Source organism: Schistocerca nitens, chromosome 5, assembly GCF_023898315.1.
Source record: "Schistocerca nitens isolate TAMUIC-IGC-003100 chromosome 5, iqSchNite1.1, whole genome shotgun sequence".
NCBI classification, from domain to species: domain Eukaryota; kingdom Metazoa; phylum Arthropoda; class Insecta; order Orthoptera; family Acrididae; genus Schistocerca; species Schistocerca nitens.
Window position 1 is genome coordinate 548,598,368 of NC_064618.1, and position 25,789 is coordinate 548,624,156.

General features: G+C 41.0%; 1 protein-coding gene across 1 annotated transcript in view; it reads left to right on the top strand.

The window, feature by feature from the left end:
* Positions 1–9,598: 9,598 nt before the first annotated feature.
* Positions 9,599–25,789, top strand: part of LOC126259575 (balbiani ring protein 3-like) — a 265,154-nt gene continuing 248,963 nt past the window's right edge. Inside the window, exon 1 of the mRNA XM_049956482.1 lies at positions 9,599–9,719. The gene's annotated coding sequence lies outside the window, so the exon portion shown is untranslated. The remainder of the gene's footprint in view (positions 9,720–25,789) is intronic.

Genomic DNA, 25,789 nt, shown 5'->3' on the forward strand with positions numbered 1-25,789 from the left:
ATAGCCAGCTGTACCATTTAATTTTAAATGTTTTTGGTCCCATAGATCAATTATAGATTGGTAATTTGTTGAAAATTTTGAGTGGGTTCAACTTGTGAGAATTTCCAGGTGCTGCTAACATGTACCTTAGTATACATGAATAACCCTGGGCTCTGGTGTTGCATTCATGACTGCCCCCCACCCCTCTAGCAGCAAATTCTAAAATATTATTATTATTGCAATTGTTTGATTGTTATTGTTATTATATATTTATTAGCTGCAGTATAGAGCACCAGCAGATAGATGCACAAATTTATAGTTGTGAGTATTCTGAGCCTGGGGAAAACAGGACAATAGTGCTCCATGTGACCTGCTTTACGCATTATTCGTAATACTTGTGGTGTCTGGCCCACTTGTCTCTTATAGAGTGCCTAAAGGATGCTGCTTTATCAGATAGCAATATAACAGTTCAGTCAAATCACATTAATGGATTTTATTACGATAAAGTAGATTGATAGTACTTAACTTTGGGTCACAAGCATTTGGCGACGTGCAGATAATCAATGTCCTTTACTATAGACAATGTCCATACAAGCAATTCACACAAGTTACTATGGATCACTAATAACAGCTGTTCTAGTGCCTCTCTTCTAGTGCATGGTTTCTAGTCTGGATCTGCTAGTGCCTCTGCTAGTGCACATCTTCTGCTGTCTGGCCGAGGTTGGCAGGAGCAGCACTTATATTCTCTTCAGATAAAGGCTGCTCCTGTTGTGGTACAGTCCTAGTCAGCATACTATTGGCTGACATTGTCTCACAGTCTTCTCTGCAGTTACATTCTTGATCTTCGTGACGGCGCCTGTCGTTACGCCTGAACACTCCCCCCCCCCCCCCCCCCAAGTGATGGACTGTCATCACATAGGGACTACGACCACAGAGGGTGAGGCAGGAGTGTTATCACATCACTGGACCAGAAGTTCTGGCTGCAGTGGACGTCAAGCTTCTGGTCATACCCCTCCATCCTTCCTTCGCTCTGGCGGAAACATTCCCTGGAAAATGACCAGAAGGGTATGTGTCCCCCTCCTGATGCCATGCACCAGATGAAGGCAGTGACTGCTGCTGTGTGGGTGGGTGTAGCTCCATTTGTAGGACAAGAGGAGATGGAGGAGGTGAAGGCTCCGTCTCCATGGGGTCATCCTGCAGTGTCACGATGACACCCTCTGGTGGCTGCTATGGCCGCGCTGTCCTCTGGATCTGTGAATCTGGGGGAAGAGACAGCCGCTCAAAACCCTGTAAGAGACAATATCACATGGCACAATGTGATACTAACGGTTTTTCTACAGCACCAGATGCTGAGGAGGGTGGAGCAGTGTCCGATGGCGGCAGCCATGAAGCAATTCCGCCAGCGATGGTCCATTTCATGGGTGTGAACGATAGGAGGCAAGAAATAGTTGCAGTGCATGATCCCTGGTGTGTGCAGAGCGAAGTTTGGTCATCTGCTGCTTGAAGGTTCTGACAAAATGTTCCATTTTGCTGTTTGACTGTGGATGTAACAGTGCACTAGTTAGATGCTGTATACCATTGCATTCACAGAATGTTTCAAATTTATTTGTCATGAAGTGAGGGCCATTGTCCGACACTCTAATCTCAGGTAAACTTTCAAAGCAAAAAATAGAGCACAACACCTGAATGGTGCTACATGACATTGTCGAGTTCATGGTCACAGCAAAAGGAAACTTGCTGTATGAGTCAACCACAATCAACCAACGGGGGTTCCAAAAAGGTCCTGCAAAGTTTGTGTGCACACATTGCCATGGTGATTGTGACTTAGGTGAAGCAGACAATTTTTGTGGTGGAGCGGGCAGATTTTCCGCACATGCGTGACACTGTTCTATTTGGTTATCCATACCCTGCTGAGTACAGTGTCGATGTGCTAACTATTTCGTACGAACAATCCCCTCAGTGTTCTTGGTGAAATAACTGCAACACTTCTTTTTGCAGAGCTTTAGGGATAAACACATGTGACTGTCCACTGTCATTTTGAACAAGAATCACACCTTTCTGTACAGCGAAGCTATGCTGATGTGCAAAGCATCAGCACACTACAGAGTTCTTTATGCTATGCATGAGTGAGGCCAAGGTGTACGAATGTATTTTAGCAGAACCTGTTAAACTTAAATGCCTCATAAATTCTTGTGGCCATTAGCTCTTAGCTAGTAGGTTTCAGGTGTAGTCCATGTGCTTTTTATAGCTCTTTATTATTAGAGGTATTAATAAAGCTCACCTTTTCTAAAATTATGTTGTTTAGAAACTTACATACAAGTGCAATTGTCTTTCATCAGTAAATGTAAATAATTTTACTTTTAAACATCCAGATATTCTATAATGTTACAAAAGCAATGTGTTATTAAAAATTGTTTTAGCTCCCCACCCCACCCCCACCCCCACCCCATCTCCATGAATCATGGACCTTGCCATTGGTGGGAAGACTTGTATGCCTCAGCAATACAGATAGCCGTACCATATGTGCAACCACAATGGAGGGGTATCTGTTGAAAGGGCAGACAAATGTGTGGTTCCAGAAGGGGGGAAGCAGACTTTTCAGTACTTTCAGGGGCAACAGTGTGGATGATTGACTGTTCTGGCCTTGTAACATTGACCAAAACTACCCTGCTGTGCTGGTACTGCAAACAGCTGAACACAAGGGGAAACTACAGCCATAATTTTTCCCGAGGGCATGCAGCTTTACTGTATGGTTAAATGATGATGGCATTCTCTTGGGTAAATATTCCGGAGGTAAAATAGTCCCCCATTCGAACCTCCAGGTAGGGGCTACCCAGGAGGATGTCATTATCAGGAGAAAGAAAACTGGCATTCTACAGATCAGAGAGTTAATTGGCAGGTATGTTAGAAAATTTAAGAAGGAAAATGGATAGGTTAAAGTTAGATGTATTGGGAATAGTGAAGTTTGATAGCAGGAGGGTCAAGACTTTCGGTCAGGTGAATACAGGGTTATAAATGCAAAATCAAATAGGGGTACTGCAGGGGTAGGTTTAATAATGAATAAAAAAACAGGAGCACAGATAGGCTACTACAAACAGCATAGTGAACACATTAGTAGGTTGACACAAGGCCCACGCCTACCACAGTAGTAGAAGTTTACATGACAACTAGCTCCAGACATGATGAAGAGATTGAAGAAATGTATGATGCAATGAAAGAAATTATTCAGATAGTTAGGGGAGACGACATTCAGGGGGGACTGGAATTTGATAGTATGAACAGGAAGAGAAGGAAAAGTAGTAGATGAATAAGGACTGTGGGTAAAGATGAAAGAGGAAGCCACGTGATAGAATTTTGTACAGAGCATAACTTAATCATAGCTAACATTTGGTTTAAGAATCATGAAAGAAGGCTATATATGTGGAAGAGGCCCAGAGACACTGGAAGGTTTAAGATAGATTATATAATGATAAGACAGAGATTAGGAACCAGGTTTTAAATTGTGAGACATTTCCAGGGGCAGATGTGGACTCTGACCACAATTTATTGGTTATGACCACAATTTATTGGTTATGAACTGTAAATTAAAACTGATGAAACTGCAAAAAGGAGGAAATTTAAGTAGATGGGATCTGGATAAACTGAAAGAACAAGAGGTTGTAGAGAGTTTCAGAGAGAGCATTAGGAAACGATTGACAAGAATGGGGAAAGAAATACAGTAGAAGAAGAATAGAAGAAGAATGGGTAGCTTTCAGAGATGAAATAGTGAAGTCAGCAGAGGATCAAGTAGCTAAAAAGACAAGGGCTAGTAGAAATCCTTGGGTAACAGAAGAAATATTGAGTTTAATTGATGAAAGGAGAAAATATAAAAAAGCAGTAAATGAAGCGACCAAAAAGGAATACAAACATCTCAAAAATGAGATCGACAGGAAGTGCAAAATGGCTAAGAGGGATGGCTAGAGGACAAATGTCAGGATGTAGAGGCTTATCTCACGAGGGGTAAGATAGATACTGCCTACAGGAAAATTAAAGAGACCTTTGGAGAAAAGAGATCCACTTGTATGAATGTCAAGAGCTCAGATGGAAACCCAGTTCTAAGCAAAGAAGGGAAAGCAGAAAGGTGGAACGAGTATATAGAGGGTCTATACAAGGGCGATGTACTTGAGGACAATATTATGTAAATGGAAGAGGATGTAGATAAAGATGAAATTGGAGATATGATACTGCATGAAGAGTCTGACAGAGCACTGAAAGACCTAAGTCAAAACAAGGCCCCAGTAGTAGGCAACATTCCATTAGAACTACTGATAGCATCGGGAGAACCAGCCCTGACAAAAGTCTACCATCTGGTGAGCAAGATGTATCAGACAGACAAAATACCCTCAGACTTCAAGAAGAATGTAATAATTCCACTCCCAAAGAAAGCAGGTGTTGACAGATGAGAAAATTACTGATCTATCAGTTTAATTATTCACGGTTGCAAAATACTAACATGATTTTTTTACAGACAAATGGAAAAACTGGTAGAAGCTGACTTTGGGGAAGATCAGTTTGGATTCCGTTGAAATGTTGGAACACATGAGGCAATACTGACCCTATGACTTATCTTGGATGATAGATTAAGGAAAGGCAAACCTATGTTTCTAGCATTTGTATGATTAGAGAAAGCATTTGACAATGTTGACTGGAAGACTCCTTTCAAATTCTGAAGGTGGCAGGGGTAAAATACGGGGAGTGAAAAGCTATTTACAATTCTACAGAAAGCAGATGGCAGTTGTAAGAGTAGAGAGGCATGAAAGTGAAGCAGTGGTTAAGAAGGGGATGAGACAAGTTTGTAGCCTATCCCTGATGTTATTCAGTTTGTATACTGAGTAAGCAGTGAATAAAGCTAACAAAAGAAAAATTTGGAGTAGGAATTAAAATCCATGGAGAAGAAATAAAAACTTTGAGGTTTGACGATGACATCATAATTCTGTCAGAGACAGCAAAGGACCTGGAAGAGCAGTTGAACTGAATGGACAGTGTCTTGAAAGGAAGATTTAAGATGAACACAAACAAAAGAAAAACAAGGGTAATGGAATGTAGTCAAATTAAATCAGGCAATTCTGAGGGAATTAAAGTAGGAAATGGTTTACTTAATGTAGTAGATGAGTTTCACTATTGGGGCAGTAAAATAACTGATGATGGTTGAAATAAAGAGGATATAAAATGTATAGACAGGCAATGCCAAGAAAAGCGTTTCTGAAGAAGAGAAATTCATTAACATCTAGTTTGGGGGTAAGTGTTAGGAAGTCTTTCCTGAAAGTATTTTTATGGGGTGTAGCCATGTACAGAAGTGAAACATGGACAATAAATAATTTGTACAAGAAGAGAACAGAAGCTTTCTAAATGTGGCGCTGCAGAAAAAATGCTGAAGATTAGATGGGTAGATCATGTAACTAACGAGGAAGTGCTGAATAGAATTGGGGAGAAGAGGAATTTGTGGCACAATTTGACTAGAAGAAGGTTGGTAGGACACGTTTTGAGCATCAAGAGATCAACAGTTTAGTATTGAAGAGAAGCATGGAGGGTAAAAATCATAGAGGGAGACCAAGAAATAATACATTAAGCAGATTCTGAAGGATGTAGGTTGCAGTAGTTACTCAGAGATGACGAAGCCTTGCACAGGATAGAGTTGCATGGAGAACTGCATCGAACCAGTCTCTGAAGACCACAACAACAACAACACTTTTTTTTTTATAGCAAGCTGTGCACTAAGAAGTATTTTATGTTGATAATGTTCACTTTTTTTTATGAAAGACTTTGTGGATACTTCTGCAAAAATCATTGCCTCCTCTTGTTTTGTACTTATGAACCTTATTTTTCAGTGTTGAAAGTTACTGTTGAGTTTTCAGAAAGCACACACACTATAAACGTATAAGCTAGGACGTGTCATTATTTTAAGTTCTGTAAATATTGGAACAAGCACAAACAATGATTCAGTGCTGCAATAATCTAAAGCATACTTAGCATATAACAGCATTTACTTAGTTTTTTATTCAAAACTTTTGGTTATTTCTCCCATATCTAGTATTACTCCGTCCATACACCAAGAAATTTTGTGTATGGAGGTTGTCCCATACCACAGTTAGTTTTTATGCTGATTTTAGATTTAATTCTAATATTATCAAATTTTGTCCATACTATTTTTCTTGTTTATGACCAAAGTGTTACCCTATACCATTTTCATGGCTCATTTATTGTCTTAGACACGTTATAAAAATTCTTGTCATTGGCAAACATCGCTCTTATCAGTGACCTTCACATGGTTTAGCAAATTATGTATGTACACCAGGAACAACAGAAGGCTTAACATGTAACTCTAGGGCACTCCATCACTAATTTTGGTTGTAACCTGAAAGGTATTAATTGCCTTAATGATAAATTTGTACTCTCTGTTGTCTATCAGAAAGATAGGACTTGCATCATTTGAAGGCCAGTCCCTGGGACCCTGTAACAATATAGTTTCATAAGCAGTAAGTCATGGCTGATTAGATCAAATACTTTGATAAATCCAAGAATATCTCAGAGCTTAATTTATTCATATTCAAGGCATTTAGGACCATTTGCATGAATTGAAAAGCTGCTGTTTCTGTTGATTTGCTCTTCGTAAACCCATTTTGAGCATTAGTCAATATTTTATTTGTGTTCAGAAACCCAGGTAGGTTTTCACTTACCTTAGAAAAACTTGTCAGTAGAGACACTGGTCTATAATTACTTATGATAGCAGTATTATCTTTCATGTAGAGCGGCTTTAGTTTTGATGGAAACACCCCTGTCCTGAAAAAAGTTAGACTATCTGAGAATCTGTAGTGGTGGAATTACGTTTGATTACATTGTCTGGATTTCTGTCAACACCACTAGACATTCATTTTTTAATTTATTAATAGCATTTATTGCCTCAGATTCTGTTACTGGGTACCAGTAGAGAAACATAGTCTTTTCATAAAATAGGTACTTTTATGTTGTTGTTGTTTGAATTGCACATACTTTTAATTAGGGTTGGCACCATGTTCACATATGTTCATTGAATATATTGGCAATCTGTTGAGCATCTTCTATCACTTTATCCTCACTTTTGATTGTGAAGTTATAGGTTTTAGTTTTACGTTTTCCTAATCTTCTGAATCAAATTTGATTTATTGCTTCGCCTTTTGATGTATGAAATATTGCATAGCCATTTTGATTCCTGTAAAACATTAATGTAGAGTATAGACCTTCTGTATTTTATGTAGTATGGTTTTCTTGGTGTATTCATTTTGGCATGTCTGTATCCTTACCTCTGTTCCAATTTGTTTTCATAGAAGGTATTTAATAATGTTTCACAAGATGTTTTGTCACCCCCCACCGCAAACAAAATTGCAATTTTTGCAATTGATTGTTAAAAACTAAAACTTAACTCCACCCGAACAGGCCATGAAGGCCCCAATGGTACTGACCGACCACCGTGTCATCCTCAGCCCACAGATGTCACCGGATATGGAGGGGCATGTGGTCAGCACACCACTGTCCGAGCTATATATCAGTTTACAAGACCGGAGCCGCTACTTCTCAATCAAGTAGCTCCCCAGTTTGTCTCACAAGAGCTGAGTGCACTCGGCTTGCCAACAGTGCTCGACAGACTGGATCGTCACCCGTCCAAGTGCTAGCCCAGCCCAACAGTGCTTAACTTCGGTGATCTGATCGGAACTGATGTTACCACTGCGACAAGGCTGTTGGCAATTGATCATTCGATGATTAAAATCTTCACCAGTGATTACAATATGATGGGGAACTTCCCCACATGGGAACTGAAGTTTCCTTTGAAGTTTTGGTTACATCTGGAGGTGACTCAGGTCGCCAATAGATGAATGCAATTACAATTTTATGGTCACTCCTGATACAGAGTCTTGCCCAACAATCTCCCATGCAGCATCCATTTCTATCTCTGTGGATTTTAGTTTCTTTCCTACATCAACCAATGCAGCACCTCCATTTCCCATTAGGCTGTCTTCAAAAATCTCACCGCTGTTAACTTCAGGTTTTAATCAACTTTATGTTTTTAAGTGTTTGTTAAATTTCAAGCAACTTTATTTCGCGACTGGCTTAGTGGGATTTTGGTGCTAGCCTTCTGTGAGGTCTTGTTTTTTTCCCCTTCATTCATGTAGCGTAGAAGAGTAACAGAAGATGTTTCTTTCTAAAATAGCCTGTGTATGGAACATCTTGTTAATGCAAGTTGTTATTGCATTAGAGACAGCTGAACGCTCTTTACTTCATAAATTCGTTTGATTTTTGCAGATTTCCTTGTGACGTACCATAGTACATCACTTCTGAATAATGGAGTGTATCACAACATATACTAACTGAACTTAGTTACGATGCTAACTAAAAGTACATGATCGGAATCAACATAAATGACCACACGTTGCACTACACTACTGAACACGAAGTGGACAACTAATTTTGGCTTAACCTACAGCGCAGTTGCAGAGTTTTTCCGGGAAAGCTCACTTCCCCCACTAGAGCTCTGGTCGCTCAAGAGTTTACTGACAAGCTATAGTGTTGTGCATTGTTTGCTGTTGAGACACATCTGACTGGTAGTTGAGCATTATTTCAGTCCATGACTAATAATTCATGAAGTTTTTTAAGTCTACCACAGTCCAACAGTAAGGGTCTGGTAAGAAACAGCAAACCCTATCTAAAATCCCGTGCATAACCAGCCCGAACATGTTACTGATTTGATTATACAAGAAGTCAGGAGGGCTATGCCATTACAAGTGGCTATTTGTGAACGTGTAAATTAACAAAATGCAAGAAGCAAAGGACCTTGAAAGAAAACAAGGCTTCAGGGGCGATTCTAGAAGTCGGTCAAGGGTGGGGGGGGGGGGGTCGTTGGGAGAATGGAATATCGTTTAACAAAAGGAGAGTCGGGGTCCTCCACCGACAAATTGGTAACATTTGGTGTTGCTTAAAGTAGTTTTTGGTAACCGTTTTGGAGTTCAGGGTAAAAATGTGTCTACAGAATCTGTGTGCCCGGGAAAATAATACGATTTGATCCAGATGTCCGGCGATTTGGAAGTTTTTGTCTGGGGTCAGCAATTTAAGTGTTCGTAGGTATACCCGGCATATTTAGCTTTCTTGATTATTGATGTATATTAATAAATAATAAGTTGAATGATATTTATTGGTTCAGATAGTAAGCTATTTGTCGCTCTTATTCTTTTGTTAAAATGTGTTGAAATAAATTGCACCCTATATTGCTACATAATTATTAAAAAAATGATTGAATCTGTTGAAGTAATATATTCGCTCATTTCTGAAGTCATTTTATCCAGTGTAACATGATACTCGATTGGGAGGGGGGGCTATATCCCCCCCTCCCGCCTTGCCACCGCCCCCCAAATGCTTTAAAAAGTTTCTTCTCGGCGCTCGTGTTCTGAACGGATACCGGACGTAAGAAATAAGCAGCTCTGGCGTGTCCCTGCGCCTTAACTAGTGGCACCCCATAGCGGCGAGTTGTGGCAACTTCGCGCATGCGCAGTTTCACGGAACTAACGTGACGTAGTGGCAGTCCCGCGCCTTTGAAAGTCGGTCAGTGTGTTGAAAAGCGGCAGTAAAGCGCGATCGTATGTGGCGCGGTGACCAGTGCTGCTGATTTTGTTCGCATTGAAGCTGCGTGTGTGTTAACATTACAGTCGACAAGTTGCACAGGTCCACTACAGGTAAGTACTAAGCACGAATAAAGTATTGGTGTTGAGAACAGTGTATTCACCACTCAACAAACGACTGACAATATTTTAATACGCTTCGAGGGTAATTACTGCAGACGAACGTAATCTATTGCCATGTAACTACATAGTAATATGCAAATTATCTTCTTTTACAGTAAGCGTAGGTTTTGCTGGCTATGCATGCCCCATAAACTTTTGTCTGTGAGGGCAATTTAAAAACGTTTTATTAGATATCTGTCTCACAAAGCACTTCAGGATGCCCGTCTTCTGAAGATTTTCTTTTCTTAACGTTGAGGATTAATCTTAGTAGATAACATTTCGTGCTACTCTCTCTCGTAAGTTCTGTACCTATTTCATCTTTCGTTCTCGACGTTTAAGCTTCTTTTCAGATATGCTAGTGAAAACGTGGTAAAACAGAATTGTTAACAGCATGTAATATTGCTTCACAACTGAAGAGCGTCAAGAGTACTTGTCCTAACACTTATCGTGCTATTTTAATGTTATGTATAGGTTTTTAAAATAGCTACGTTTCCGTATGTATAAACAACAGAGCTACAATACTCAATAGCTTAGCGTATCTACATTAGAATAATGTCTGTGCATGTTTCAACAGTCCGAGAAAGTGTAGAGTATTTTTCTTAGCCGAATGGCACACGACTACTTGATGCCGCACGATTTACACTTTATGGTTTAGGAACTGTTCGACTTGCTAAGAAGAAGAATATACCGCAAGCAGTTTTATGTTGTATTACTCACCCTGCTGGACGTCTGTACATTTTACGACATGACGCGAACTACAGCCCAGAACAATTTAATAAAAAAAGTGGGAAGTTTTTTCGTGGATAACGATATTTAAAAATCATCAGCTAGAGACCTGTATATGGTGGTCATTACTATTAACTTTCCACGAATTTCTACTTCACAATCTTAAAAAAAAAAAAAAAAAATGCTGATCTCTGTTCCGTGTATACCTCTATAAAACCAGAAGTAAAGTTATTGCTCCACGGGGTCAAAACGAAATCATTCAAAACTATACAACCACGCTTAATTGACAAATAGTAGCAGCCAACCACCCGTATTCCCACAAATTTCTGAATTACAAGCGATCAGCAACCTGTCGCTGTCACTTGACGCGCACACATGCGAAATGTGCAGACACACGCGCTCCCTCCCCTCTCTTACTGCTCGGCGGAGGTAGCAGCAGAAGAATTAACCCAGGTCAAGAAACGGCCCAAGTTAAAAACCTAATGATGCAGCGTATCACGGTTCTTGACGCAGATCGATTTATTAGGGGTTTAGACGAGATTGTCACGATTATTACCTGCACCACCAACATATTGTAAATCATCTATTGTGTTCCTTGAATTTGATTGTAACTGCAACTAAGACCCGGCACAGTAATGCTTTATCTCACAAAATACCTTGTGTTGCAGATTATTTCTGGTTTCGTGTTGACATTTGACTGTCGGTAAAGTTCCGTTCAAGACAAGAGATAGACCTAGATAGACACGCAAAAAAAAAGTAGTTTTGGTGGGAAACTTTGAGATTGCCTATTGAGAGCACTCTTCTGTAAATATGAACTTGTAGTTAAGCACGACTTCTTGTCTGAATACCGTATGTACAATGAGGAAGTGGAAATACTAATATCCTGTGTAAAACTTAACACTGTAAGGCATAGCTTCCGGCCATTTACGTCTGACCAGTATCTGAAACTACTGTAAGAAACTACATAAGTATTTATAGAGAAACTTCGATACAGTGTAATTGTAAATCTCATCAGTTGTGTGTTTGTGAGAAAAAAATTTGTCTGTTTGTTGTTAAGCATTAACTCATACAAGTCGGTTGTCACGAGACGATTCGTCCTCGTGGGTTTAATATCATTCAACAATTATTCTGGAGTCGTTTTTTTTTTTTTTACATAGATGTTAGCTATCAATAGTTGTTCGATCAGATCCTGTTTGCGGCTGCGATATACATCGCATTTCTTCCAGGAAGTTGTCTCCTTCAGATGAAATTTACAACTCCCTAGAAATGAATTCTGCTGCTTACCTTTACTCTAGTGAAATAATCGTCGAGTCACTTCGCAATGCTTTTAATTTACTAGACGATTGGTTCGTTAGTGAGTGTTAAACGCTAATGATATAATACCAGGGAACAGTTCTTTGCCTATCTACAGAAAGAATCCCACTGGATTCGTCGTTACAGTAATTTAAGGTTCATTAAAATCGGAATTAATGCTTTTAAAACATGAATCCCGAACATAACGCTCAATTATCACCACGCTGAGGTGAGCTTCGTTCTGTTATCGCTGTACTTCAAATCCGGTAGTATTTGTAGCTGGACCTCCCGTGCAGACTAGTCGCTTTCTTGCGTAGACCAGAAAGTTGCTAGAATCAGAATGATTGCCTTCTAGAAACAGTTGCCAGATGTCCGGCGTTTTACAGATTGTTGAACTACGGCCGGCCAGTGTGGCCGAGCGGTTCTAGGCGCTTCAGTCTGGAACCGCACGACCGCTACGGTCGCAGGGTCGAATCCTGCCTTGGGCATGGATTTGTGTGATGTCCTTAGGTTAGTTAGGTTTAAGTAGTTCTAAGTTCTAGGGGACTGATGACCTCAGATGTTAAGTCCTTTAGTGCTCAGAGCCATTTGAACCATTTTTTTGTTGAAATACTTAATCGACGAGTAACTCACACAATGCTACACTTGTTGATACAAATCGGATTAATGGCAACGATTGCATTATGTCTGTAGGATATTAGTATGCTCATGCACACTCGCCTAGTTGTTGTCGGCCGTTTGCACGTGAAAATGTCACTGTACAGTGTGCCTGAGCGTATACCGCTTGTGAAGGCCTACTATGCGAGCATTAATAGCCCAACTGCGGCTTAAAGTAAGTTTGCGACCGAGTTAAAGCTGAAGACAACCGGTCCAAGTGTACTAACAATCAAGAATTTGATTCGCAAGTTTGAGAGAACGGGTAGCGCTCGTGATGACAGTATTGGAAATGTCGGTCGTTCAAAAAGGGTAAAAACGCCAGAAAACTTCGAGAAGACATGCGCTGTGTTTCAAACCCGCCCAAGGAAATCGGTCAGACGACCTGCACAACAGACCGGAATCAACCGGGAGACACTGCGACAAATTGTTGCTGAAGACCTGCATCTCTTCCCATACAAAATTCAAACCCGTCAGCAATTAAGCCCTAGGGCCATAGAACAGCGGTTGTGTTTCGCCAACACTGTCGTCCACTGAATTGCGAACAGGACTTTGATGTGAATATGGTTTAGCATAGCGACGAAGCCGACTTATATTTGGATGAGTTCGTCAGTAAGCAAAATTGGCATATTTGGGGGACTGAGAATCCGCATTTCGCGATCGAGAAGTCTCTTCGCCCTTAACGGATGACTGTGTGGTTGCAATGTCCAGTCATGGAATAATCGGTGCGATATTCGTTGATGGCACAGTGACTACGGAACAGTACGTGAAGGTTTTGGAAGGTGATTTCATCCCAGTCATCCAAGGTGACCCTGATTTCGATAAGATGTGGTTTATGCAAGGCGGAGCTCGACCCCATCGAAGCAGGAGTGTGTTCGATGTTCTGAAGGAGCACTTTGAGGACCGCATTCTGGCTCTGGGGTATCCAGAGGCCATTGGCACGGGCCTTGATTGGCCGCCATATTCTCCCGATCTGAACACATGCGACTTCTTTTTGTGGGGCTGCATTAAAGACAAGGTATACAGCAGTAACCCCAAAACCATTGCTGAGATTAAAACAACAACTGAGGAGGTCATCGGCAGCATCGATATTTCGACACTTCGGCGAGTCAAGCAGAATTTCACTATTCGTCTGCGCCACATTCGCCAATGATGTGAGGCATATCGAACATGTCATAACCAAAATCCGAATATCTGTAGTGACGTTTACTTGTTGAATAAGTTTTTTTCATATAGTTCAATAATTGTCACCCTTTACAACAATAGTTGCCGAAATTGACATCTCGTGAGAAAGAAACCCAAGGACTTTCGCAGAGTGAAAAAGAAATGGCAGATGAAATATTTCTGCAAGATGATTCAGTGGAATGTGTGGTGTCGTATACACTTGACTGTGCAGACAATGTACATGGGGGGCACAATGATGAATATACGTGCTTAACAAGTGAAAGTGATATTGAAACAGGTGTCGAGCCAGGTAGTTCATCACCCTTGTCGGACAGGGAGCCACAAATCCCTTCTCCAGTGAAACATAGTAAAGGACAATCGTTGTCCAAGGATCGGGTACTTAACATAAATACGTACATGGAAGATCATCCGCAGCATAGTAAAAAAGCAATTATGAACAAATGTTGAGTAAGTTCGCAAAATATGATCGTGTAATGCATAATAAAAACTAAGGATATTCAAGGGAGGACAAGGAGCACTTGTTACAAAAACTGGTGTTTGCGCGTTTCAAGGGTGCTCGGTACGGTTTACAGGATGTGCATGGCAGGGACCTACTACGTTATGCACATCAAATTGTGCGCGACACAAATCACAGTAATTTCGAGAGAAGCAATGGATGGTTGAATAACTTCAAACAGTGCTACAGAATTGGAAGTCGTAAGATACCGAAATTTCAAACAAAGCGTCAACTTGTCGATGCACAGCAAACTGCGGAATCGGTCCGATAATATGTAGGAGATAAATAAACTTTTATCATCGTTGAGTAAGGAATTTGTTTTAAGCGATGACCAATCGGAATTTGAAAATGTATATGAAAGGAACCCTGGATGTTAGACGTCCCAAGAGATTTGTATCAAGATCAAATAATAGCAGTGCCTTAACGCATTCTTGTACAATTATGCAGACTTAATCTGGATGGTAAATTGGTTGAAAATTTATTTATTGTGCTGCGAGAAGTTGATGGTGCTCTGCACCCCACGATTCTTTCTCGTGTGCGTGTTCTTGCAAGGGCAATAGGTAATATTTGCGTCACAACAAGCAAGTGTGGGATAATGGGCATAAGAGAACTAAAACTGTGGTATGAGCACTGCTTTTGGCCAGTAGCTGGTCAAAATAACTTGCTTTTGCTTTATTCCTGGTCTGCACGTAAAAATAACACTTCTTTAGAGCGAACTATCCATCCTGAAAAGTGTATGACATTGCAGTTCGTACCATCTGGAACCAATGGACAAATTCAGCCTCTGGATTTTTTTTGTGCCTATAAAACACATTATCGCACTATCTGCAGTTACACCTTAAAGGATAGCCAGTTTCACGATAAGCGGCACGACAGACTGTTTCGCATTCGGTTGCATGCCATCACATTCCATCAGTTCTCATCACCCTGTTACACCAGTATGATTCTATATGCATTTTTTAAGAGTGGGTCCCTAACTGAACATCCTTCACTGTTTGTAACTCCCAGGGAGTTCGCCTTCGATCTTGATGGTGCGCGCCAAATTTTGTTCGGTGTTCATTGTGCAAGTTAATGGTTTGTTTTCAACATATCTTGACTGTTGACGATGCCCATTTTGTGACCTGTGTAACATACTCGTACATTACATAGAAGGTTGATATCTGCACCTCCCAGACACTCATTTTCTGTCGCACTCCTGATGCACACGGTGAGTCGTTAGTAGCTAATATTTTTCTTGTCATAGTTGTTAACACAAGCACTTTCAAATGAGCCTGATTCAAGATTGAACTTGCAGCCTCGCACTCAAGGGTTCCTTGTCAGTATGACATCTTCTTTACTGGAGTTAGTTGTGTGTAGTCGTTCCACTTTAAACTACCCTGTACGCATATCGCTAATATTTTATGGACGTGACTGCTTCCAGTGATTGTAATGTAATTGTGTAATCATACAGTAATGAATCTTTCTCCTACATATGCCCAACACGTTGTATTTGGTTGTGCTGAGGGTCATTTGCCGATCCCTGCACCAAGCGCCTATCCTCTGCAGGTATTCCTGTATTTCAATACTATTTTCTAGTATTGGGACTGCTCTGTATACAGGGAGTGGACAACAATATGGAAGCACCATAAACACAAGACATGACATGACCATGCGAAGTATGGTGTAGGCAAGCCGGTGGCATTCGGAACAGCTTCCAACCGTGTCGGAGTGGATAAATTCAGGGTCTTTGTGGTTTTCAAGGGAATCGTATACCATTCTTCCTGAAAAATAGTGACGAGCTCCGGTAACGAGGACGGAGGTGAATAGCAATCACACATCCTTCTCTCTCAATAATACTGAGATGTGATGACGGTAGTAGCCAGGAGAGACGCGACAATTCATTCTCGTGCTCAGAAAACCAATCCTGGACGTTGCGAGCTGTGTGAACAGGGATTCCTGTCGTTTTGGCACAGAGCATCGCCATTGGGGAACAAAATTAGTAACATGGGATGGACCTGGTCAGCCAAAATGCCCACATAATCCTTGGCAGTAATGCGCCCTTATAGTGTAAGCACGGGGCCCTGAGAATCACCGAATCCTCGTCGGTTTCACTCTTGGAAGTAAACTGCGCCAAACGTTGGAAAGTGTGTGAAACAAGACACATCCGACCAAATGACTTTCTTCCATTGCTCCATAGTCCAGGGGTGGCCGAGTGGTTCTAGGCGCTATAGTCTGGAACCGCGCGACCGCTACGGTCGCAGGTTCGAATCCTGCCTCAGGCATGGATGTGTGTGCTGTCCTTAGGTTAGTTAGGTTTAAGTAGTTCTAAGTTCTAGGGGACTGATGATCTCAGAAATTAAGTCCCATAGTGCTCAGAGCCATTTGAACCATAGTCCAGGTTCTATGGCTTCGGCACCAAGTTTTCCAGCTACAGGCATTGGCATCACTGATGAGTTGTTTCGGAGTTCCATCTCGCCCAATAATTCCCTACTTCAGGAGCTCCGTTTCTGTTTTTGGTGCTGACAGGATTCGCAACTGCGACAATCAGTTCTGCAGTGTCATCGTCTTATTTTTCGTCACAAGCCTCCTGAGTGGCCGCCTGTCACTATCACTCAACACGGGCTTTCGTCCCGCATTGTGACTTAGCGAATGATGTTTCTCCGCTTTCCCCGTTCAAATGGTTTAAATGGCTCTAAGCACTATGGGAATGAACATCCGAGGTCATCAGTCCCCTAAACTTAGAACTACTTAAACCTAACTAACCTAAGGACATCTCACACGTCCATGCCCGAGGCAGCATTCTAACCTGCGACCGTAGCAGCAGCGCGGTTCCAGACTGAAACGCCTAGAACCGCTCGGCCAAAACGGCCGGCGCTTTCCCCGTATGCGGTGTAAATCTTTGATACGGTGCCTCTTGAAGCACCAAAAACTTCGGCTCCCTCGGTTATGGAAGCACTGTCCATAGGAGCACCAACAATTTGCTCATGTTCGAATTCACTTTGCTCCGACTTAATGCTCTCGAAACACAGAACGCTGGTCTGACTGCGACTGACACTTGCAACGTATCGAGACCATTGCAGAGGTGCCGATCGTGGTCCAATACAACAGCGCCACCTGCAGGCTTGGCTATGTTCAAGCTGTATTTATGTTTAAGCATGCATTTCGTATGGTGTTTCCATATTTTGTCCCCCCATTGTACAGCGGCATCGTCAGGCTGACCGACCCAGTGGTAAGTCACAAGACTCGTTTTCGGATGAATGGCCGTTCAAATCTCCGACCGGCAATCCAGCTTCAGGTTTTCCACGATTTCCCTAAATTGCTGTCTCGATGAATACTTTGCAAGGGCATGGCCGATTTATTTCCCCAATCCGAGCTTGCAGAAGTGTCCTCACATTCCATGTTCCAATTCGTATCTTTCCTCCCTTCACTGTCCCTTTCTTCCTTTCAAATATGTCTACTCTCAATGTGTTCCCCTCCCGGAGATCCGAATAAGGGGAAGTTTTAACTCCGGAATCTTTCACATGGAGAGACATACCATGTACTGCTTGGGAATCTACCATTAGCCAAGTAATCTACCATTAGCCAAGTAAGTGAATTTAAATATCTCGGAAGCACAATAACTGAAGGCTTGAGATGTCACCAGGAGGTGAAAACTCGAATTGCCATAGCGAAGGAGGCATTCAACAGAAAGAGGAGACTCTTATGTGGCAAATTAGATAAAGGACTAAGGAAAAGGCTTGGCAAATGTTTTGTCTGGAGTGTGGCACTATATGGGGCAGAAACATGGACACTGAGACGAGAGGATGAAAAAAGGTTAGAAGCATTTGAGATGTGGATGTGGAGGAGAATGGAGAGAATAAGCTGGATGGAAAGAGTGAATAATGAAAGAGTTTTGGAAAGGGTTGGTGAGAGAAGATGTCTGCTGAAGGTTGTAAGAGAAAGGAAAAAGAACTGGTTGGGCACATTCATTGAGAAGGGAGTGCTTGCTAGTAGATGCTTTGGAAGGATTGGTTTGTGGGAGAAAACTGAGAGGAAGAAGGAGATACAAGGTGATAGACGACATAAAGGGAAGAGGAAATTATGCAGACCTGAAGAGGATGGCAGAAGACCGGACAACCTGGAGAGCTACCATGTGAAAACCTGCCTTTAGGCAGAACACTAATGATGATGATGATGATGATGAATCCGAGCTTGTGCGCCGTCTGTTATCACCTTGTCGTCGAAGCAACGTTAAAATCTTGTCTTTCTTTCTTTCTTATAACTCTGCTTTAGTGGCACTGACCTTGTCGTCGAAGCAACGTTAAAATCTTGTCTTTCTTTCTTTCTTATAGCTTCGCCGTTTCTTTACTAACTGTAGTCAAAAAAATAAAATTGTGCATGTGCAGATAAAGCTGAAAAACCAAATGATGATTTAAAATAAATAAGCAAATGAATACATTACAAGCATTAATCACAATACCAAGTAGTCGCCCATTGACTGACTGCGCCTTACGAAACATTTGCCATGAAAATACTGATACTGTTACATTATAGTTCCAAATTTCTAGTCTCAACATTTACAACACATTATTGTATCCAGTTATATAAGTAAAAACTTCCAACTGATGTGTATTGTACCAAAATCGGAAATAGATTTACTGCTTCTAAATCTTCTGGCATATTCTACACAATAACTTCACCGTTGTTATCGCGCAGTGAAGGTATTGATTGCGTCTTGCCACTGGTGTGCTTTATGTATGACAAAAATCTCTTTGGGTTTTCTGCCAGATTTCGAGACAGGGAAATTATTGTGGAAATTATTGAAAGCATCTCGCGTTGAAGTACGCGCTATATTTCGAACTTCTGCAGAACTTTGCCAGTCTTGGGGATTTTGCGTTCTTTTGAATTTGGCATGCTTTTTTCGCTGCTTCTGTTGTCATTACACACGACATAAAGTATTACTACTTATATTATCTGAAGCGAAATACTGAACGCCTGCATCAATTAGAAAACTCCCTTTGTCAGAAAAGTTCCAGTTAAAAATAGAAAATTGCACATACCAAATAATGATCCTAGTTCCTATCGAAGTACTCCCCTTGGCTACTAGCCGGCCGTAGTGGCCGTGCGGTTCTAGGCGCTGCAGTCTGGAACCGCGAGACCGCTACGGTATATTTCTAAGTTCTAGGGGACTAATGACCTCAGAAGTTGAGTTCCATAGTACTCAGAGCCATTTGAACCTTGGCTACTAAACACAGTTGCAAGGGCCGGCCGATGTGGCCGAGCTGTTCTAGGCGCTTCAGTCTGGAACCGCGCGACCGCTACGGTCGCAGGTTCGAATCCTGCCTCGGGCATGGATGTATGTGATGTCCTTAGGTTAGTTAGGTTTAAGTAGTTCTAAGTTCTAGGGGACTGATGAGTTCAAATGGCTCTGAGTACTATGGGACTCAACTTCTGAGGTCATTAGTCCCCTAGAACGTAGAACTAGTTAAACCTAACTAACCTAACGACATCACACACATCCATGCCCGAGGCAGGATTTAAACCTGCGACCGCAGCGGTCTCGCGGTTCCAGACTGCAGCGCCTAGAACCGCACGACCACTTCGGCCGGCGTGGCTGATGACCTCAGATGTTACGTCCCATAGTGCTCAGAGCCATTTGAACAGTTGCAACGTTCCTGGTTGCAAGCCTATTTGTCACAGTCCGTTGGACGTCTGCGATATCTTGATGAAGCTTTCCTTCAGTCACCTCTTCACTCGAAGAAAAAATCGCAAGGCGAGAGATCGGGGGAATATGACGGACGTTGGGTGGCAATAACAGAATGTCTCGCCAGCTTCTCAGTAACAGATAAAGCGATATGGGGTCTGGCCACTGCCATGCAGTAAGAACCAGTCCTGGGAATGCCACAAATCAGGGCAAACGTTTTGTCGCAAACGTTTCAAGACTTCATTGTAAAGAGTGTGGTTCACTGTTTGATCTGGACGAACGTACTCATGGTGAACTAATGCTTCACTATCAAAGAGTGTAATCAACAATGCCCGTGTTCTCGAAGGGTTTTTTTTCCGCGGCTGGTGAGCCAGGACTCTGCCATTCAGCGCTTTTTCGCTCGTGTGAGGGTCATACTGGTAACACCAACTTTCGTCCCCAACAATAAACTTCGACAGATATGTGGAATCACGTCTGACACTATCCAGTAGCTCAGCTGAAATTCTTCGTCTTTCCTCTTTCTGTTCGTCTGTTAGTTTCTGAGGACCTAGTTTTGCAATAAGTTTCCTTTTTCCTAAATCTGCGCGTAAAATTTTTTGACACACATCACGATTGAAATTTTCAGCAGCTTTTGCAATCAGAATAATTGCCACTTTTGAGGATGTAGGAATTATTAAGCTAACATACTTTGCCTACTTCACACTCTGATGTCATACGGAGTAATATTCTGGGTCAACTCAACACTTAGGTAAAAGGTGTTCACTGCTCAAAAGAAAGTAGTTAGAATAATGTGTGGGTTTCATAGTCGTACATCTTGTAGGCATCTGTTTAAAAGGTTAGGAATTCGTACAACTGCTTCACAGTACATTTACTCAGTAATGAAATTTTTTCTCAACAACTTGGACCAGTTTAAAATCAACAGCGACATTCATGATTACAATACCAGAAAAAAGAAAGACCTACACTACCCTTTACTTAACCTATCTTTGGCACAGAAAGTGGTAAAATATGCTGCTATAAATCATTCTGATAAATTACCAGATGAAATAAAATGTCTGACAGACAGCAGTAATAGTTTCAAAAACAAATTGAAATCATACCTCCTTGGCAACTCCTTCTATACCATAGATGAATTCTTGAATATCGATAAATAAATCTGGAGATATAGGCCTAATATATGCATTTTGTGCCATTTAAGGGAATGGGATAGATAATAGGAATATTTAGGTATAACACTATAATGTAAAAAAAAAACCAAACACACTTGTTTCCTGTGCGCATTTCTTGTGCATTTGACACGTTCCACATCATAACGGTTTTCCCGTGCTGTTGATCAATGGAACACGTAACTAACTAACTTTAGTTATATCGCAAGCACAGTTACATGACGATCTTCTTGCAACAACTGCCTTAAACGCTCCACGTTTGCATCGCTTGCTGTAGACGGGCGACCAGCTCTGGGATTGTTTTGCACTGAATTTCTGCCTTCACGTAACCTTTTGTGCCCCTCGAAAATACGACTTCTTGAAAGTGCCTCGTCTGCATACGTTTGCTTAATCATTGTCCACGTTTCACTAGGGGTTTCCCCAACTTAATGCAGAACTTAATGGCCACTCTCTGCTCGCAATCAGCATCCATTATACCATCGTAACTAATGCGCCGAGAACCCAAATAGTGTGTTGCTAAGCACAGTCCTGCCACCTACTAAGTTTATGCGGAAACGTGGCCAAGGACATACGAATATAAGGTAACATAAAAACATTTGTTCGTTTTTATGCTGCAAAATCAGAAATAAAAAAAAAACCGTCCAGGGACTTTTCCGACAAATGGAGTATTACCCTGTAAGTCATTCCACCACACTTTATCCAGAGAAGATAGCCGTAAGTGGTCAAATATGCCAGGGAAAGTGGATGAGATGCAGTTCGTAATGTAACTGCCCCACAATCCATTCCGTAGAAATTGCAGACCATCGGATGTGTTAATCCTGGTGGTAGAGAATCTGATTTTTGCGATTTTTTTAAAAAAATTGTTGCTCTTTTTAAAATCATTTCCCTGTGAAATTTACTCAACACAGAGGCACAGCAAACATAATTTTTCTCTTTTCCAGTGCGGATTAAGTATTATTATTTGCGGACCTCGGAATAAGAAGCCATTATCTTTGAACTTACCTGTCGTTTGCACATTCCTTAAGCAATCTTGAAAGTTTGTTTTTAGGCTAAAAATACGTAATCGATTTTGTTAATAAAAGTACAATAATATTTAGCGTCAGGCGAAATTTGTGAATGGGCTTGAGAATATTTTGGTGTGGGGAAAACATGTTATCTTGTAGGAAGAGTCATCAACAGGCGTCGTCGTATCTTCCAGGCGCCTCCGAGGGAAGTGTGTTGAAACCATGTTGTTCATATTGCATATTAACGACCTGGCAGACAGTTAGTAACCTAAGATTTTTTGCAGATCATACTGTTCCCTGTTACGAAGAACTATTTGAAAATGTGTGTGAAATCTTATGGGACGTAACCGCTAAGGTCATCAGTCCCTAAGCTTACACACTACTTAACCTAAATTATCCTAAGGAGAAACACACATATCCATGCCCGAGGGAGGACTCGAACCTCCGCCGGGAGCAGCCGCATAGTCCATGATTGCAGCGCCGCAGACCGCTCGGCTAATCCCGCGCGGCAAGAACTATTTGAAAAAGTCACAAATATCCAGTCAGATCTTGATGATATTTCAAAGTGGTTTGAAGGTTGGCAACTCGTTTCAAATGTACAGAAATTAAAAAAAAAAGTGCACTTCATAAAATGAAAAAATGTAGTATCCTATGGCTACAGTGTCAATATGTCACAATTTTGCTCAGGTAACTCATAAACATCTAATTTTAACAAATGAAATAGATTGTCTACGTAGACACATTCTTACGTATGATACTAGGAAAACACAGGCATTATGGAAAGGAAGTTGTTTATTCGTGCGAGTCATCTTGATGCGCAAGGGTAAGTAAGACTGTCAGGCCGCTTTCACACTATACGGTTTTGACCGTACGGCAAAAAGCCGTACGAGTTTTAGCCGTGCCTGTGTTGCTTTCACATTACACGGCTTTTTGACGTGACCAGTTGTTGGTGTCTATTCAGTTTGCTTAATGTGTGTATCAAGATGAACCGTAAACGAGTTGTTGCTTTGTGGTTGCTTCATCGTCGCCGCAAAAGAAAAGGTCGTCTTTTGTGGGTACACCCCATTAACCAGAGAAGAGACGAAGTGGGTTTATTTTATACACTCTTTGAAGATTTGAGGAACGACGGAAATAAATTCTTTAACTATTTCCGAATGTCTATTACCTCGTTTGACGAATTACATAGAAAACTAAAGGATGTGTTACAACGACAAAACACACAATTCCGCAATTGCATCCAACCTGTTCAAATGCTGGCTATCACGTTAAGGTAATTTAATACATAAAAACTAGTTCTGTTTATTTACTTATTTATTTGTGTTTTACATTTTTATTACGCTCAGATTATGAAGTAGAAAAGTCAATATCAATATCAGCAGTTGAAACCAAAGAGTTTGTAGCAGGACTGACTGTACTGTCACTTTGTGGCGACAGGCTCTCTGCAAAAACGTTGTAGAACTGCGTTGTTGATGGTGGGCCTTCATGGCTACTTGTGGAAGGCGAAGGGTATGGTGGTGGCACTTTATTAATTCGTTGATAAGAACTGCGACCTTGAGAAGTCTGTAATGGTTGTTCGAGAAAAGTAGTTGGGTTTGGTGCAGCTGGAGGAGGACGAATCTGATGCGTATGGTAAGAGGATATTGGAGCAGCATTTTCCATAGGTGAATAAGAATAAGCTTGAAATCTATTATTATAGGGCATGGGAGGTGTGTAATGGGTAAATGGAGGAGGTTGAGCTGTCAATATATTTCTCCTTTCATATATATTTTCTATAACTTTGAGGACTCCCATCTGAAACTGAAGATAATCCTGTTCATCAAATTTTTCCAGATGAGGCTTCAGACTAAGTAAAAATGACATTTTGCTGCAAGGTTTGTCTTCTTCCAGAGCTCGTAATATTTTCATTTCGATTGCATCAGGTTTTCTATGTTTTCTGTTTGTATGGCACTCGCTTTTGGATGTTTGTTGTGTGGGTGCTGTATCAAATGGCCCAGAAACATTCTCAGTATTTTCGACGGAGCCCTGCGTTTCTATATCTTCTTCCAGTCTGGCGGTGCGTTCCGATTGAAAACTGTCCTCCGTCTCTCGAGCATCATACAGCTTTTTTAGAAACTGCAGCTGATCAGAATATACATACTTTTTCATTTTCTTTGCTGCTGAGCCACTTTTTTTCGCAGCTTGAATTTTTATGTTTGACTTCACAAAGGAGTCTCGTAGATTGGTCCACCTCCGTATTACTTCTATACCTACATCAAAAGAAAACAAAACTGTATGAAAACATTTTAATTTTGTATAGAAAAAAGCAAAACTGTAACAAAAAATGTCCACTGCAAACTAAATGTCACTGATTTTTTTTCGTTTTGTTCAGGTATCTGGCAAGCGGTTGTTCCTTCACTGACTTACATTTCCAGTACAGAATTGGGATTTCTACAGCAAGTAAAGTGGTTAATGATGTATGCACAGCAATTTGGTCATCACTGCGGGAAGAATGTATACAAAGACCGACCAAAGAGGTATGGGAATCAATAGCGGCTGGATTTGAACGTACTGCTAATTTCCCCCACTGCTTAGGAGCGGTGGATGGAAAACATATCCGTCTTACTGCCCCATTTAATAGCGGATCAATGTACTTCAATTACAAAGAATACTTTTCTGTGGTTCTGATGGCTGTAGCGGATTCCAACTACAGGTTCATTTATGTCGACGTAGGAAGTTATGGCAAAGACTGTGACTCTTCAGTGTTCAGACGGTCCAGTTTATGGAAGTCAATAGAAAGTAATTCCCTGGAATTTCCAGACGTCCAATGTCTGCCTGGTACGGAAGGTCCAAAAGTACCCTACTTCTTCGTGGGAGACGCAGCATTTGGCCTACACACGCATTTGCTCCGGCCTTTTGGGGGAACAAACTTGACAGTTGAGAAACGTGTATTTAATTACCGTTTGTGCAGAGCAAGGAGGTATGTGGAATGTGCTTTTGGCATCCTCACCAATAAGTGGCGGTTGTTTCACCGACCTTTAAATGTTCATCCAGATTTTGCAGTAAAAATGGTTAAAGCTTGCATTGTTTTACACAATTTTGTACGTCAGAGAGATGGATTTATAATTGAAGACACCACATCCTTCACTGGTTTGGAAGACTTAGCCCAAGATGCCAACATAAGAGGAGGACTGACAGCCAACGCCATAAGGAACACTCTTTGTAAATATTTTATGACAAATGCTGGAAGCGTGTCATGGCAGATGTCAAAGATATAAATTAACAAGCCTTTTCCTTTTTGTAGATTGTTTGTGAAAGCCTGCGACTGTATAGTAAATAGTTTTCTTTATAAATAAATTACTGCTACCACTCACGTTTTTAATCGTTTTGTTTATATTTTGTACGACGCGTTTCGGGAAATAATTCCGATCTTCAAGTGCGTTTTTTTCTCTAAGTTTTCATTATGTGTAGTGTTTTTTTATTTGTGAGGTCTTGTGCGTGTTTCTCTTATAAATTACAGTAAAGAAAACAGAATGCAAGACCTGACACATAAAAAGACACCACACATGATGAAAACTTAGAGAAAAACGCACTTAAGGATGGGAATTATTTCCCGAAACGCGTCGTGCAAAATATAAACAAAACAAAAAAAACGTGACTGGTAGCAGTAATTTACTTATAAACAAACGATTTACTTTTAGAATAAAATTTATAACGTTAAATAAAAACTGTTTAAAACGTATTAAATGTAATATTAATATATTAAATAAATACTTACCAAACGCATTTTTATCTTTGTCTTCCATCTCATCAAAATCTTGCTTCAGTGCTACGCAAACTTCCCGCCAAGCATTCTTTGT